Genomic DNA, 19,641 nt, shown 5'->3' with positions numbered 1-19,641 from the left:
CAAAAGGAAACATCTAACGCATTGTTTCTCTTTGGGGAACTGTGAATCTTTTCTCTCCCCCCCTCGTTGTGCCAATATTTTAATCGTTTTTTAAACGTTAATACACTTTATTTTAATGTCCCCGTAATGTTTGGCACATTCAATTGTTCCCCATCAGAACTCTTTACTTTCGACATAGTATTATTATTTTTACGCTATTGATTTTCTCCTGATGAGATGATAGCTGAAAGAGCTCTCGAGAGACTTCTGCCCATTATATTTAAATATATATATCATCCCTTCTATCATCCTCCCTCCCATACCTATACCCTTCAATTGTCCTCTCCCCTCTGGGGAACGAGATCTTCCTCACACTAGGAACCGATCCTGGGTCTGGCCATACCCACATGGGGAGACAAATAAATAGAAACATAAAAAATCCCCTATCCGTATTTTTAAGTGCACCCTTCTATCTAAACAAACATAATATAAAGAATACCCGAACATTCTAAGACTGAAACGAAAAATCACAATACTAAAATTTAAGAATCCAAAAAATAAATATCAAAATAGAATGAAAGCACCCCTACCCTTATTTCAGAAGAGCTGGTTCTCCGCCCATCTCCTCACACATACACATTAGTAACGATCTTGGATCACAGTCACCTTCCTAGGGAATCAAGTAGATTCATAATACTATAAAACAGTACCCACATTCTTCAAACCAATAAAAGAAAACACACACACACACATCCTACCCTAAAGGAAAAGAAAAAAACACAAGCAGAAAGAGAGAGTGAGAGAGAGAAACACAAGACAGGAGTGACCACAGCCCAATAAAATAGTAATAAAATTGAACATTCCAATGAATAGTAGACACTTACACGTTTCCACCTCTTGGAAACATTTCAAATGAACTACGAAAATTCTATTTTTACATCTCCAACACATTTTGAAAATAATTTCTGAAGAGGACGCTTCACAGAACGTCTGAAACGCGTTAAAAACGATTTCAATGATTTGAAAAAATTATTATAATGATCCAAACATAATTCTCAATTAAAAACCAAGACAGGGAATAATAAAATAATGTTAAAAAATATACGTTGTTGGTGACCACTTCCTTATTCAAATATATATATATATATATATATATATATATATATATATATATATATATATATATATATATATATATATATATATCAATTTCGCTATCTACCTTACTTACTTGTAAATATACGGTAACATTTCCCATTCAGTATTTGATACGCATTTTAAGACCCACTGGTGGTAAAGTCCTCTTTCAGTGTAAAGGCCGAGCATACTGCATCATTTTAAGGAATATAACCCCTTTTCTTTAGCGGAAACATTCTGAAAGCTTCGTTCGACCCCGGCCTGAGAGTAGGTGTTTTTCTTTTCTGTTAGCGCCTCGGACTCCTTTGCAACGGTTTTCGCAGCATTGCGTGCTAACTGCATCGTTTTCTGTCCAATCCGAACGATAAACCCATCGGCGACGACAAAATCTTGAAGGCGACTGCTCTCAAATGTCGACAGATCACGACAAATTGAATTTCGCAAGGATGAATAAAAATAAAGTGTATGTTCTTTTCCCGAGAGGGTCGGTTCAACTTGTCGATTTGTCTTTTTTTTTTATTTGTGTAGTTTTTACTTTGAGTTTTATTTCTTTTCTCTTCTTTTGATTCATGTTTGTATATTTCTCTTTGTTTTTCTTCTTTTTTCTGCCCCTTGCATCTTTCTTTTCCTCGTCATTATTTTCTTTTTCGTCTTCTTTGTATTTTTGTTTTATTATTAGTCTTTCATTAATCTATATATATAAAAGCGAACATGTTTGTGTGTGTGTGTGTGTTTGTGTATGTGTGTGTGTGTGTGTGTGTGTGTGCGTGCCTTATCGTGTATGTCCGCAAAAGGGGTGTTCCCTCGGCCTTCTCGCGGGGGGTTCGCTTCTTCTTAAAACTTTTTATATCACGTCTTAATGATAATATCTTCGACATAACAAGGGGAGGGGGGTCGCGTGTGTATTTAATTTGCCCGACTTTGAAAAGCGAAATATTCAACATTTTTCGATCGCCGCGTCTGGATTCGGCTGTTTCGTATAATAACCCCCCCCAAAAAAAAAATACTGCCCCGCAGTAAAAGTTGACCTTATTCAGTCGTCAAGTACAGACACCTGCCAATTCTTAATACTTAAATAAAATCAAACATCTTTCCTCTGCTACTTCTTGCTGGTCCAGTGGTTACCGTCGCACGTTTTTTTTCACACTTTATTTTTCAACTTCACCTCAAGGCTTCGGGTTCGATCCTTCCTACTTACCTACCAAAACCTTTTTTTAAACTACCCCCACCCGAGCAACGGCTTTTGTTTTGATTTAACCAAAAGCACACCTCGCCCCCACCGACACAAACCACCGGACAAGAAGTCTTCGCTTATTCTTTAATTTTGATTTACCCAAAACCACACCTCGAAACACCCGGGCATCGCCGGTTACCCCGCTAGTCTATTATATAAAAGGCAAAAATATGTTTAAACGTATGTATGTATGTTTGTATGTCCCACAAAAACTTTCGACATAGGCGACGGATTTACACGAGATTGGTAGATTTTTGAAGCTTGACCCTTCGGACGACAAATATCGAAAAATTGGCAAAAAACATTAATTAATTCACCCTTAACTGGGTACTCTCCTACAGGGAGAGGTAGCAAAAAAATCACCGCTTCATGACAATTTAACCAAACACGCATGCACAAAAACGTTCTTTCTTGATATAGTTTAAATATAAAAAAATAAAACTGACTAGTTTTGCTCACGCAGTCAGAGAAACGTCGATATAGTAGCAGCGTCGTTATCTCAAGATTGCAGGTTCGAGCCGACATATCAGATACATTTTTTCGATTTTTAAACTTTTAATATTGAAAATGGGTTATTTATACCGTTTTATTTTTCGTTCGTGAATTTATTTTGCATCACGTTCGCTGTTTTTTTAAATATTTTATTTATTCTTTATTTTCCATTTTTTTTATTTCTGCCCCACACCCACACCTCCAAAAATCCGGGCAACGCCGGGTACCCCCGCTAGTCTAATAAATAAAAAACTATATGTCTGTCTGTCTCCATATTTTCAAATCTTTCCCGAAAGTAAAAGTAACAAAGCGGCGCTAGAGGCCTCTAATGATTGGATTTTTACCAGACCATTCTTTTATGTTTAGTGTTTTTGGGGGAGGGGCAAAATTGAAAATATCATAATACATTTTATACAATTATCTTCGTTTATTTTTAATTTTTAATCAGTTAATATGCATGTCACGTTGTTACAGTAGTAACGTCACCAGCTTTGAGTTCTATAGTCTTGCTTTCGGTTCCACTTCAAGCTGGTGGGACCAAATACTTGATTTAATTTGGAAATCATTACTCTATCATAAAATATACGAAACCTGGACAGCTTAAAATATAATATTTATTCAACATTACCTAAGCCGAGTTCAACATTACCTAAGCCGAGTTCACCTCCTCTGCTAGTCTAATATATAGCTATATATATATATATATATATATATATATATATATATATATATATATAATGTCTGTCTGTTTTTGTTGTGAGATTTAGTTTACGTACGACAGCTAAGTCTCTCTCTCTCTCGGTTCAAAATGTTGAGATCCAGCAACAGGCAAGAGCAAGATAGCCAGCAATAAGTTAAACTGCAGACCAGCTTAATGCGGGTACTGGTCTCCCGCTTTATGTATTTTAAATCAGAGATTTGCTTCTCCTAGAAATGTTGCCTTCACCAAGGCTTACGGGAGCCCTCTCCACCCCTTAACACACACACACACACACACACACACACACACATATATATATATATATATATATATATATATATATATATATGCAAATATACACGGTACTAGTTGACCGTTGACCCCGAAAAAGAGTTCATTCGCCCTTTGGAAGGTCTTGTTTTTAATCCTTCAGGGAGACTAACCATCCTCCTCACCAAACAAGTCTGGTGGGCGAACCAGTTTAGTCGCCGGTGACCCGACCATGAGGCAGGTAGTACTGGGTTACATGGTACCAGTAGCATATGACATGAACTGACAATACATACATACATACATGCATACATATATGTATACATACATGCATACATATATAAATACATACATGCATACACACACACACACACACACACACACACATATATATATATATATATATATATATATATATATATATATATATATATATAAAAATTTAAACAGACAGGTGAGATCTATATTATAGCCTTGGTGAGTGGAGGTGTGTTGGGCAAAAAAAAAGTGGTAGCAGGCAGACAGACTCGAACCCATACCGCGAAGGAGGAAAAGAACGTGAAACAAATGTGACGTGTTTTCTGTTTTGCCCATCGCCAAAATCGGAATTGGCGAAGGTTTAAATTAAGGCTAGTCAATCGAAAAGAGGCGATAACTTTCGAAAATATCGGCGAAAAAAGCGACTTCTCCCTGTAGAAAAGTGCCCAGTTGAGAGTAAAAGTTAATGCTTTTAGCCAATTTTTCGATATTTGTCGTTGTGGCTGTTGTTGTTGCTATTCTTGTTGTTGCTATTCTTGTTGTTGCTATTCGTGTTGTTGTTGTTGTTGTTGTTGTTGTTGTTGTAACTTTGTTGTTGCTGTTTCTTCTTCATCATCGTCATCATCCATTTTCTCTTCTGACTCTTTCTTTCGCTTTGCTCTTTATTTTCCTCTCAATATACTCTCTATCGCTCTTCTTCTTCTTCTTCTTCTTCTTCTTTTTTCTTCTTTTTTTCTATCATGTTCATCTTCAAATGCTTCTTTTTCTTCCCCTCTACTTTCTCATTCTCTCTCTGCTTCGTATACTCTTTTTTTCTTTTTCTTCTCCTCCCTATTTTCTTTAAATCTTCTTCCACCTCTAAATCGTCTTCTTCTTCTTCTTCTTCTTCTTCTTTTTTTCATCTTTTATTTGCCTATTATTATCCTCTTACTTTTAGTTCTTTATCTCCTTCTTTCATAACCATCCTTTCTTCCTCCTTTCCTTCATTCCTTCTTCTTTTCTTCCTTTTCTTCTTCTTTTTTCATCTTTTATTCGTCTATCATTATCCCTGTTCTTCTAGTTCTTTATTTCGTCCCTTATAACCTCCTACCTTCCTTCTTTCCTGCTTTCATTCCTGCTTCTTCTTCTTCTTCTTCTTCTTCTTCGTCTTTTATTTGTCTATTATTAACCCTTTTCTTATATATTTCCTACTTTCTTGGCCTTTTGGTCAAGATCAAAGTGTAGTATCTGGTCTTCAGATGCTGCACTTCTATTTCTTGTTCTCTTTCGGTGGAGGAGAAATCCTTCACGACTGAGACAATGTTTATTTTTGTACCTTTTCTCCACGTTAAAAAACAACCCTGGTGTCTAACTCTGTCCCGTGGGGAGGCATAGTAAATAGGTACTTTCATAATCTCCTTCCTTCCGCCCTGCCTTCCTTCCTTTTCTTCTTCTTCTTCTTCTTCTTCTTCTTCTTCTTCTTCTTCTTCTTCTTCAGCCCCTCATTACCGTAACCTATCTTATCCCGCTCGTCGACACCCAGTTTCTTCTCCCTAATGAGAGTGAAACCCCCACATCCCATAGCCCACAGCCCACACTTCCGGTGCAGTTAGATTTCCACATCATCGAACATGCAATTAACAACTCATAACCACCTTCGTAACATGGCGCCTGGTCTCGTGCCATTAAGCAAGCCGCAGTTCTCGTGGCATGTGGACAAAGATCCGGTCACGAGATTTTGAAACCGTACCAATGTCTTCAAGGGCCGAAGATTCCGGGACGCGTGGCATTCTACGCGATCGCATGGCTAGTGCCACTTCGTCAGGTTTCCTAATTTGACACGTCTGCACAAAGTTTCAAAGTTAATCTTATGCTGATGTAATTTAACGTAAATACGTGTGTGAATGTTCAGTGAAAAATGTTTAGTGTATGTGGTACGCTGTTGGCGCAAAATAAGGTGAATAGGGAGGCTGTTTTCTTTACCAGAAAATCATGGGTAACGTACGATTTGATGACAAATACAATAACAACAAAAGTAATGAAAAAGTGTTTGTTTGTTCTGCTTGACGGCATATCAACCCTTTTCGGGTTATTTAATGCTGAATCCAGTTCTTTTGCTACAGGGTTTTTTTTTCTTCAGATTCTTTGTATCTTCAATCACTAGTTTGTAGTGTTTTGTTTTGTTTTTTTTATAGTTGATTTTATCGTTTTTGTTCTCTGCCCTGCAGAACATGAATGAGTTTTGCAATGAGGGGAGGGGAATGAGTTACAGTATTAATGTTCCTATTTACAATGCCTCCCCACGGGACAGAGTTAGACACCAGGGTCGTTTTTCTTAGCGTGGAAAAAAAGGAACAAAAATAAAAAATTGTCTCAGTCGTGAAGGATTTCTCCTCCACTGACAGAGAACAAGAAATTGAAGTGCAGCATCTGAAGAACAGATACTACATTGTGATCTTGTCCCGAATGTTTGGTACATTTAAAGTTAGGAAACCAGTCAGGAAGCGTGGGGGGGGGGTAGAAGGAGAAAGGGGAAATGGGAAGAAAGAAAAAAAGGGGGGAAAGGTGGGTTGTTTTTTTTGTTTTGATTTTGCAGAATATAATTGAATTTGGCAAAAAGGAAGTAGACAAAGAAAAAAAGCATCAATGTTAAGTGCATTTTGATCTCAGGAAGTCAATATCTTCAGACAGCCTGATCTGGTAGCACCAGCGAGAGAGAGAGAGAGAGAGAGAGACAGAGAGGGGCAGACAGAGAGAGAGAGAGACAGATATCAATAACTGTCCATCAGAGTCTCTTCTGACAAAGGCGTGGTTGCAACATTTTTTTAAATTTGTTATTTTTTATAACAGCGAAATGGTATTCACGTTTCATCCAGTTATTTTGTAGAAGGTTTTTATTCTTCAAGCTCTTTGTATCTTCAATCGCTAATTTTTAGCGTTCGGTTTGGTTGTTTTATAATGGATTTTATCGTTTTTGTTCCCTGCCCTGCTGAACATGAATGAGTTTTGTAATGTGAGAGGGAAAAGGGTTACAAGGAGGAAAAGGTGTTTTGCTACATTTTAAGTTAGAAAACCAGCCAGGAAGTGGTCGTGCTTGAAAAAGAAAAGGAAAAGTGGAAAGAAGAAAAAGGAGGAAAAGGTGGGTTGTTTTTGGTTTTACAAAAAATAGTTTAGTTTTGCAAAAAGGAAGTAGAAAAACAAAACACATCAATGTTAGGTGCATTTCGTCTCAGGAAGCCAATATCTTCAGACAGTCTAATCTGGTAGCAGCAGTGAAAATGTGTAAAATTAGGAGGAGCTACCGACAAAACATGAAGAACTAAAGGAAGACGAAAACGATGGGAAAACAAAGGAACAAGAAAAATTTGCATAAACTGGAATCCGGTGTTAGAAAAGCCTGAACGGTGAAAAGAAAAAAAAGTGTTAGGAAGTCTAAGGGCATGATTTTAAAAAAAAAAAGCAGTGTTCGGACAATTAATTTGAATCGGAATCGGGAATCACAAAAACAGAACTTTTAAAGATGTGGCAATCATTAGCGAAATCAGAAAAGATTCTGGCTATTTTCCGATCCGCCCCCCCCCCAAAAAAACCGTTCCTTAACTTCTTTTTAACTTGGTTTTTAAACACAATAATACATTATCAATTTTAAACTATTAGTCAAATACACACACACACACACACACACATACACACATATGTATATATATTTTTTGTAGTCATCCACATACAGTCCTGTTTTGTTGTATCACAACGCATCAATGCCGCTAGACTAGCACCTCTTTCAAGCCAAGGATCGAACACAGAACATTCGTCCGCCACGTGTACAGTGCTCAAACCGCTTGTTTGTAAAGAAACCGCGAGCTTCGCATTTTTCAGCCAATTAAGTAGTTAGTGAGATTATTTACGACAGTGCTCCACCCAAAGAGAGGGGCTTTAAAATATATTTGTATTCATCGACATACAGTCCTGTTTATATATATATATATATTTTTTGTGTACAGAAAGTTGTTAGTTGAGACAGGTCATTGGTACCGTCGGTTTCAAGCCCGATAATAAGGCCCGTTTAAGGTATCCTTATCGAGCTCTCTTCAGCCAATATTCGTGACGAATATTGGCTGAAGAGAGCTCGATAAGGATACCTTAAACGGGCCTTATTATCGGGCTTGAAACCGACGGTACCAATGACCTGTCTCAACTAACAACTTTCTGTACACAAAATATAAGTACGCTCTTAAAATTTGGATTTTCCTTTTAATTGAGCACTCTGCTGGAATTCTTTTTCCAAAAAAACTAATCATATATATATATATATATATATATTCTTTATGTAAATACAGTCATACCTTGCTACCACTTTCTCTAATCTTTCCTTTAAACTAACCTTCAACTCTTCCTCCATCTTTTAACTCTTTATTTTATTTGATCTCCATACTTTTCCGCAATGGAAGGAGGGTGCGGGTCTTTAATTTGCTATGGTTTTAGTCGCAATTTTTTTCTATCTCGTCGCCTCCACGAGAACTCTGCCGATCCATATTCCCGGGGAATCAGACATTTTTTTAACCTGTTCTCTCTCCCCCCTCCTCTCTCTCTCTCTCTCTCTCTCTGACTCCCCGCAAAAGACTCCCTATAACTAGTATCAATCTTCCTCCAAAGTCGAGTTCCACAAATCGTTCTTTGATGTTGCGATCCACATCGCGCCATGCCATCGATTGCTATGCCTGTTCGACCCGTCTCTTTAATTTTCTTATGACACTTTTTTTTATTAACCAACAAATTGCCTGTACTATTAGCTTTTAATCTAAAAACAATTAGCTCACATTTCTAATTCTATATATTGCACTGGCAACAACTGCCACGGTCGGTCCTATTATACAATATGATAAACAAACACACGTCTCCAGATAATGTCAGAAATCATAGTAAACTACGGCGCAGAGTAATTCGGATACAAGAAAGAACAGGGGTTAGTAAAGTTTGGGAGGAAAAACGGAAAGAAATAACAATTAACATGGAAATTTATTCGCGTGCTGAAGGGATGATAGTTCTGTCCAGCGCAGTTATAATCACCTTACGTGAATGACAATTATTTGTCCAATGCACACCCTGTCTCTATAGAACATAAATAGAACTAGAAAGAGGTATACGTCAGTGTTGCAAAGCATCGCACAGAAAGAGGACGTACCAGAGGTTGATAAGTTCTGACAGGGTCGGCTTAGTGAGAACAATATGTTGCAAGACCCGAAATTACCCAAGGAGCTACTGTTGCATATTATAACTGAATTATATAAGCAAAATTCATCTTCTTCATCTTCTTCTTCTTCTTCTTCTTCTTCTTCTTCTTCTTCTTATTATTATTATTATTATTATTATTATTATTATTATTATTATTGGCCCACAGGGAGCTTTCACGCAGGCCACCAAAGATCTCATTGAATACAGCCTGTGGTGTTTCCTGGAAGCTGAGTGACAACAAGTCTCCCCAGATTTTCCAGTACCATCCACCTCTTTCGATAATATTTGCAAATAAATTTGCATTATCGCAGCCACTACTTACCATTGATTTCTCGTTGGCAGTGGCCATTATTCTTTACTGGAATTTAAGTGGCAATAAGCCTCCCCAAGGCATCAGCTATCTTCTCACTTATACAGTGGAGGTCTGGTCAGTGCTCACTCCTCGGTCATTTCTTCCTCCTTGACTACTTGGCTATTCGATCTCGCTCTTTTTTAGGGAGAGGAGGGCAGTGACGTGGTAGTAGGGAATGGGGAGGGGTTAGAGAACTTTATTATTATTATTATTATTATTATTATTATTATTATTATTATTATTATTATTATTATTATTGGCTCACATGGAGCTTTCACACAAGTCAACAAACGATCTGATTGGAAACCTGTGGTATTCTCTGGAAGCTGAGTGACAACAAGTCTCCCCAGACGTCCAGACCTCTCCACCTCCTTCGATAGCATTTGCAAATGAATTTGCATCATCGCAACAGCCACTTACCATTGATTTCTCGCTGGTAGTGGCCATTGGTTTATACTGGAATTTGAGTGGCACTCAGCCTCACCAAGGTCCCAGTTCTCTTTGCGCTTGTCCAGCCGAGGTCTGGTTGGCGCTCGCTCCTCGGTCTTTCAGTCCTTATTGACCCTTCTCGGCCCTTTGGTATCTTTTTTGTGGGGGGGGTCGGTGATGAAACAATGGGGGGAGTACATGATGGGGGGGTGTAGACCTTGTAAATATGCAGTTTCGGTGTTCTTCATTCCCTGTAACGCTTATTCGTTATATTGTCTTGTATTATTCTCCGCATTCAAGGGTTTCCTTAATATTTCAGTCGTTTTCATTAGCGTTAGTCGTTGTACTTTTGCAATTATTCCTCTGATTCCAATTTCTGACATTCTTTTTTCGAAGTTTTTCGGGATTGTCCCTAGTGCTCCTACTATTATCGGTACTATTTGGACTTTCTTCATCATCCAGATCCCTTTTAACTCTCTGGCTAGCTCTGTGTATTTGCTTCGTTTCTTCTTTTCTGTCATACTCACCCTGTGATCAGCTGCGACTGCAAAGTCCACGATTTGACAGGATTTTTCTTCCTTGTTAATTATTATGACATCTGGTCTTCTTGCTTGGATGGGTTTGTCCGTCTGTATGTCCATGTCCCATAGGATTTTGGGATTATTATTATTATTATTATTATTATTATTATTATTATTATTATTATTATTATTATTATTATTATTATTATTATTATTATTATTATTATCTATATATTCATACGATAGCGTGTGTGTTCTTTTGTGTGTTACGCTTTCCGGCAAATTTCATCGGTTGAGAGTTAATTCATATTTTAATTGTTTCAGAGAGAGACAGAGAGGGGGCACCGATATATGTGGTGTACTTCCTTAATTAAACTATTACTGCTACTACTACATAATCATTTGTGTGTGTCTATTTACACACATGAGTGTAAGTAGACACACACAAATGAAAATACTTTTGCAGTTTTAATAAAAGAGCAAAAAAGACGTCTCTATTTACGGAGAATTCCAACATTAATATATTACATATGAAGAGTCCGGTGTGGTAGGTGTATCAGAATTTTTGTAGGAATTTTTGACACCCCTAACACCAAACTGCAAATAAACTATAAAAAAAACTCGTAATTTCTTTTTTAAAAATGGGTTGTTTATTTTCTTTATGGATTATACTTCCAAAATAAACTATTAAAATTGTATAAAAAGTAATAGAAATATTTAAAAAAAATAGTAATGAAATTAATTGAATGTTACGAGTTCAGTATTTTTCAATTTTTAAACTTTAAAAATCTATCAAAGTTTTTCTATCGATTCTATTTTTACGATATTTTCAGAGTCAATGTGAAATTTTATGTTCTTTCTAATAAACAGAATATAATATTTTAGACAAACGTTTTTTTTTAATTCACGCCCCCCCATTTTCAAATGTCTATTAAAAAGTAAATAATTAATTTATGTACCAAAGTTTTATATATCACAAATTGGAGAAAAAGGATCAATAAATGATGTATTCAAATTTAAAACAAAAAAAAGTAGTTTTTTTTAGAAATTTACCTGTAAAGTCACAAGTTTAAGACCTTTTTTTTTAAAAAAAAAACACGTTGTTTTTTTTTCTTGTTTTTTTAATAAAACCTTGGTCCTTGCTCCTTTAACTCAACAAAAAATTAGGGCTTGAATGACATTTTTCGAGGAGTTATAAGCTTCGAAAGATAGCAGGTGGAATTATTCAATAGTTTTTACGAAATTTCTGACATTGCTACCGGTGTGGAATTTCCACAGGTCCTGCTAGTTATTGTTGTTGTCATCATCATCATCATATTGTAATCGTCGTCGTCGTCATCGTAGTCATCGTCATCGTCATCATCGTCATCATCATCATCATCATCATCATCATCATCATCATCATCATCATCATCATCGTCGTCATCGTCGTCATAGTCATCATCATCATCATCATCATCGTCATCATCGTCATCATCGTCATCATCGTCATCATCATCATCATCATCATCATCATCATCATCATCATCATCATCATCGTCATCATCATCGTCATCTTCATCATCGTCATCGTCATCATCGTCATCATCGTCATAATCGTCATCATTATCATCATCGTCATCATCGTCATCATCATCATCGTCATCGTCGTCGTCATCATCCTCTTCCTCCTCCTCTTCCTCCTGCAGTTGAATTAGATTTGTTCTCAAGAGTAAAAATTAAATTCATCGTCATCGTCATCGACGTCGTCATCGTCATCATTGTCATCGTCATCATCGTCATCATCATCATCGTCATCGTTATTGTCATCGTCGTCATCATCATCATCGTCATCATCGACATCGTCGTCATCATCATCGTCATCATCCTTATCGTCATCGTCATCATCATCGTCATCATCGTCATCATCATAATCGTCATCGTCATCATCGTCATCGGCATCATCATCGTCATCGTCATCATCGTCATCATCATCATCATCATCATCATCATCATCATCATCATCATCATCATCATCATCATCATCATCGTCATCATCGTCATCATCATCATCGTCATCGTCGTCGTCATCATCCTCTTCCTCCTCCTCTTCCTCCTGCAGTTGAATTAGATTTGTTCTCAAGAGTAAAAATTAAATTCATCGTCATCGTCATCGACGTCGTCATCGTCATCATTGTCATCGTCATCATCGTCATCATCATCATCATCGTCATCGTTATTGTCATCGTCGTCATCATCATCATCGTCATCATCGACATCGTCGTCATCATCATCGTCATCATCCTTATCGTCATCGTCATCATCATCGTCATCATCGTCATCATCATAATCGTCATCGTCATCATCGTCATCGGCATCATCATCGTCATCGTCATCATCGTCATCATCATCATCATCATCGTCATCATCATCATCATCATCATCATCATCATCATCATCATCATCATCATCGTCGTCATCGTCGTCATAGTCATCATCATCATCATCATCATCGTCATCATCGTCATCATCGTCATCATCGTCATCATCATCATCATCATCATCATCATCATCATCATCATCATCATCATCATCATCATCATCATCATCATCATCATCATCGTCATCATCATCGTCATCTTCATCATCGTCATCGTCATCATCGTCATCATCGTCATAATCGTCATCATTATCATCATCGTCATCATCGTCATCATCATCATCGTCATCGTCGTCGTCATCATCCTCTTCCTCCTCCTCTTCCTCCTGCAGTTGAATTAGATTTGTTCTCAAGAGTAAAAATTAAATTCATCGTCATCGTCATCGACGTCGTCATCGTCATCATTGTCATCGTCATCATCGTCATCATCATCATCGTCATCGTTATTGTCATCGTCGTCATCATCATCATCGTCATCATCGACATCGTCGTCATCATCATCGTCATCATCCTTATCGTCATCGTCATCATCATCGTCATCATCGTCATCATCATAATCGTCATCGTCATCATCGTCATCGGCATCATCATCGTCATCGTCATCATCGTCATCATCATCATCATCATCATCATCATCATCATCATCATCATCGTCATCATCGTCATCATCATCATCGTCATCGTCGTCGTCATCATCCTCTTCCTCCTCCTCTTCCTCCTGCAGTTGAATTAGATTTGTTCTCAAGAGTAAAAATTAAATTCATCGTCATCGTCATCGACGTCGTCATCGTCATCATTGTCATCGTCATCATCGTCATCATCATCATCATCGTTATTGTCATCGTCGTCATCATCATCATCGTCATCATCGACATCGTCGTCATCATCATCGTCATCATCCTTATCGTCATCGTCATCATCATCGTCATCATCGTCATCATCATAATCGTCATCGTCATCATCGTCATCGGCATCATCATCGTCATCGTCATCATCGTCATCATCATCATCATCATCATCATCATCATCATCATCATCATCATCATCATCATCATCATCGTCGTCATCATCGTCATCGTCATCGTCATCATCGTTATCATCATCATTCTCTTCCTCCTCCTCCTGCAGTTGAATTAGATTTGTAGAGTAACAATTAAATTCATCGTCATCGTCATCATCGTCATCAACGTCGTCATCGTCATCGTCGTCATCGTCATCATCGTCATCGTCATCGTCATCGTCGTCATCGTCATCATCGTCATCATCAACATCGTCATCGTTATCGTCAGCGTCGTCATCATCATCGTCATCGTCGTCATCATTGTCGTAATCATTGTCATCATCGTCATCGTCATCGTCATCATCATCGTCATCATCGACATCATCATCATCATCGTCATCGTAATCATCGTCATCGTCGTCATCATCGTCGTCATCATTGTCGTCATCATCGACATCATCGTCATCGTCATCGTCATCATCATCATCGTCGTCATCATCGTCGTCATCATCTTCTTCCTCCTCCTCCTCCTCCTGCAGTTGAATTAGATTTGTTCTCAAAAGTAAAAATTAAATTCACGGACATTTAGCTTTAAATTTTTATCGAACTCTTCAATGTTTGCAGACTGTGTCTATTATATAGATATTATATATACTCCTTCCCCTCGTCGTCGTCTTCATCATCATCATCATCATCATCATCATCATCATCATCATCATCATTATCATCATCAAAAAAATTTATCTAACTCTCTATCAATGGAACATTGTCTCTTCACGCAGTTTGAAAACCCCCTCATGTATAGGTTGTTGTTTTTTTGTTTTGTTTTTAAAATTTTTTTATGGCATATCAACACTTTTCAGGTTATTTAATGCTGAATCCAGTAATTTTGAAGAACAATTTTCTTTTTAATATAATATATATATGTATATATATATATATATATATATATATATATATATATATTCAAGTTGGTTTCTATTTAACTCAGAATTGGAACCCTAACAGGATCTACCACTCCGAGTCACAGTGGACCTGGGAGTAACGTCAATTAAAGGGTGGCTCCACACACGCCAAAGCCCGCAAGCTGGGGTCTCACCATCGGATATAGTTTAAGGTCATATCCAGGACCCCCTGTTGTACAAGTATTTGTTAACCCACCCAAATCACATGCCGATATGTCCACATCATCGTTGCAGTTCAGTTCAAGCAAAACATTGTTCATTTATAAAAAAGTTATATAAAACCCGTCTGTCGGTTTATATATGACAACATTTATTCATCGATAATTTGATACCCCGTTATCCAACGCTAAACCATAACATCACTGACGACAGCCTTCAGTCGAAAATGTCCAGTGCGTATGACTAGTATATCAATCTATAAATTTTGTACTAACTTAATATTATACTTATCATTACTAGCGGGGCCTGTGGACATTCCAGAGCTGATTAATTCATAATAACATATTGAGGTTGGCATTCTGTGGATGTTCACCGAAAATAGAGACGCTCAGAAATTATTGTATCTCTTTTCTTACAATTGCATGAGTATTTATCTAAGCTAGCAGGATGCCCGGCGTATCCCGGTCGTAAAGTACGTTTGAATATGATATTTTAATTCTTACAGATTTCGTATATATTATTATAGAGTTAATGTTCTGTCGATTTGTATATATTATGAAGTTGATATTTCAAAAAATTACAAAACGAAAACTTATGATATATATATATATATATATATAATATATATTATATATTATATATATATTATAAATATATAATATAAATGTATTAAACTTATGAAATATATATATAATATATATTATATATATATAATATATAAGATTATATATATATATAATATATATATTATATATATAATGTATATATATATATATATATATATATATATATATATATATATAAGTTCTTTCAGCTACAATCGAAATCAAAACTAATAAGAATCTTTGGTAAAATTATTTACGAAAAAGAAATAAAAAGAAAAAAGCTGATTTGAAAGCCATCAGTTATAATCGAAACCGAAACCAAAATTTTATACACACACACACACACACACACACAAAAAGTAAATAACACAGGCTATCATATTAATATAAAGAAGATTCTTGGTAAAATTATTTACTAAAAACAAAAAAAAAAGAAGAAAAAATGAACTTCAATGCCATCAGCTATAATCGAAACCGAAACCAAAACTTATAAAGAATTCTTGGTAAAATTGTTTATTACAAGATGTTGAAGTTAATAACAATTAAACGAATCGGATATAAGCGGGACACACACACACACACACACACAAAATAACAAAGGCTATCGTATTAATATAAAAAAAATTCTTGATAAAATTATTTCTAAAAAAAAAAAATGATAACTTAAATGCCATCAGTAATAATCGAAACCGAAACCAAAACTTTTGAAGAATTCTTGATAAAATTACTTATAAAAAAAAATAGATGAATTGAGTGGCATCAGTTATAATCGAAACTGAAACCAAAACTTATGAAGAATTCTTGATAAAATTATTTATAAAAAATAGATGGCTTGAGTGCCATCAGTAATATTCGAAACTGAAACCAACACTTATGAAAAATCCCTGATAAAATTATTTCTAAAAGGGGTAAATTACTGGAGTGCCATTAGCCAAAATCGAAATCGAAACCAAAACTTATGAAGACTTCTTGATAACATTATTTATTAAAAATATATGACTTAAGTGCCATTAGCTATACTCAAAACCGAAACCAAAACTTATGAAGAATTATTGGTAAAATTATTTATTACAAGAAATGGAAATACATAACAATTAAACGACCCGGATTTAAGCATGACACAGAAAATAAATAACACACGCTATCGTATTAATATATAGATTCCTTTTAATTGTGTTTGCTCATTCCATACTTAAATGCCCCGACCAATGTTTTTTCAGCCCATTTACTAAACTAAATGAATTCTTTTTCGATTGGTTGTACATTAAGATCTCGGGTGATCTTCATTTTGTGTTTGCAGTTTTCCAACCTATTGTATCAGTCACGTTCACACGAGCAGCAGAACTGTCTGTTCCTCTGAGTAAGGTCGCATGAGTGCAAAGCACTGATTATCAGTAAGGAAAAAATAAATAAAATGACTATTCAAACTCTCTCTCTCTCTCTCTCTCTCTCTCTCTCTCTCTCCCTCTCTCTCTTATACATGTGTTATATAGTCACAGTACCAAAAAGTCTATATGTTGGATAGCGGGGTATCAAAAGTGTCTATAATTTAAACACAGTAGTGTTTGAATATATGGTTTAGTAGAAATTTAAGTCATTTAGAACTGCTTTAAAGCTTCACCAATCACTCATTTTTTAATCAAATTTCAAACAATTATTACAGTTTATAGATGACCTTCTCAACTATATTGTGAATTTTTTTTCAATTTTCTGTTCAGTAAAACAAAAATTATGATGAATTTTCTGGTGTTCAAAATCGTAAACATATGTAAGGCGGTGAGCGACGTTTTTTATGACTGGTTTCCATAGCAACTACGTCGCTTCAGTGACTACTGTTGCTACTAATTCACGGCACTTGCGAAAAAAGGAGTAACAAGTAACAACAGAGAGAATGAAAGAATGAAAGGGAGATACTTGGGGGATTTTATTGAAAGCAGACGAGCGCCATACATTGTTATTACATATATGTATGTTATGTTTATGGAGGAAAAAAATAAGACTGAAATTAAACAAAGAATAAGTGAATTTACTGGAAGCCTGGAAAAATCATGGATTACAATAGAAAAATGCGAGCATAAAAGTATATATATATATATATATATATATAAGTTTCATGGTTAAATTTAAAATTCTGAAAAAAAAAAAACATATAGAGACATATATTCGATTTAAGAATTTATTGTCTGACAAAAGGAATATATAGAAGGGGTTAAAGGAAATTTAAATTAACATAGCCCCTTCTATATATTCCTTTTGTAAAACAATCAATTCTTAAATCGAATATATGTCTCTATATGTTGTTTTTTCAGAATTAAAAATTGGACCACGAAACTTAAATATTGCTCTATTATTAAATATTGAGCTTTTCCTTATTGGCGAGGATCACCTTGAAGTATTACTTTAAGTAATATCTATCAGAATTTTCCATCTGAATTCGATCAGTCTCTTATCTCGCTTTGATATATATATATATATATATATATATATATATATATATATATATATATGTATATATAATATATATATGTATGTAATTATTGATTTGTAAATTGCCACTTGTTCTCATCTCCTTTCACCAACAACGACTATATCTCATTCCTCGCATTGTAATAGCCTTTTAAATTTCTACTATATATATATATATATATATATATATATATATATATATATAATGCTAAAAGTCCACGTATGCTTCAAGGATAGTGATTTAAGGTTATGGACTTTTTTGAAGCATGAAAACGATGTTACTTTTTGTATTTAATATTTTTATTGTTATTTTTTGTATTTGAAGCGGACCTCCGCTCTTGGGCACAAATAAGTATCGAAATGAAAAAAATATATATGTATAAAAATAACAATAAAAATATTAAATAAAAAAAGTAACATCATTTTTCATGCTTCTAAAAACCCTCATAACCTTTAAAGCAATATATATATATATATATATATGTATATATATACATATATATATATATATATATATATCGTTTCATCCACACTAGTATTCGTCAGGCTTATGCGAAGAGTTGTTGTAGTCTAGCGTTTTTATATACGTACATTCTATTGAATTTTTAGTTTGCCAATCAGCTTCCTTGTTTCCACAGCTCCCTTCCTAATCAGCCAATGGGTAGGAACTTAGGGAGAAAAGTCCCAATTGACCTTATGTTGAACCCTTCCTCTGTGTGTGATTTTTCAGTGGGAAGTGTAGATATCAAGGATTTGACATATTTTAAACCTATATGTAGTTAAATGTGAAACAGCGAAACAGTATATTATGAGCATGACTATATATATATATATATATATATATATATATATATATATATATATATATATATATATATATATATAGGTTTATTCAGTGTGTATTTTATATATAAACAAAAACCACCGAATACTTTTGCTGATGAGGAGACTTTGTTTAAAAAAAGTATATGTACAAATTATTGTCCATGACTTAATTTCTATCACAATAAAAACATCGTTTCCGAAACGATCGTACAAATTATTGACTTTGTTGTTATTCCTTCTTATGAAACAGATTTTTAATTTGAATTTGAATTTTAAATTATCAATCATATTACTAAATGTATATATATATATATACACACACACATATATATATATATATATGTATATATATATATATTTACCCCACTCTATATATGTGCCTAAATCAAAACGCGGATTCCATGAACAAAGCTTCTTTCTTAGAACTGCACGCCTGTGGAACTCTGTTCCGTCTACCTGCTGCCCACCGGACTACAACTTTGATGGGTTCAAGTCCAACGTTAACAAATTCCTAATCAACCGCCCCCTTATGTAAACACTTAATCAAATCTCCACACTAACGTAATGTACTTGCAATAACTTTTATCCCTGAGTGGCTTCCGGGCCTTGATAAGTGGTT

Source organism: Euprymna scolopes, chromosome 44 (genome assembly GCF_053919585.1).
Source record: "Euprymna scolopes isolate OS-2025 chromosome 44, ASM5391958v1, whole genome shotgun sequence".
Classification (NCBI taxonomy): domain Eukaryota; kingdom Metazoa; phylum Mollusca; class Cephalopoda; order Sepiida; family Sepiolidae; genus Euprymna; species Euprymna scolopes.
This window is presented reverse-complemented; position numbering follows the sequence as displayed.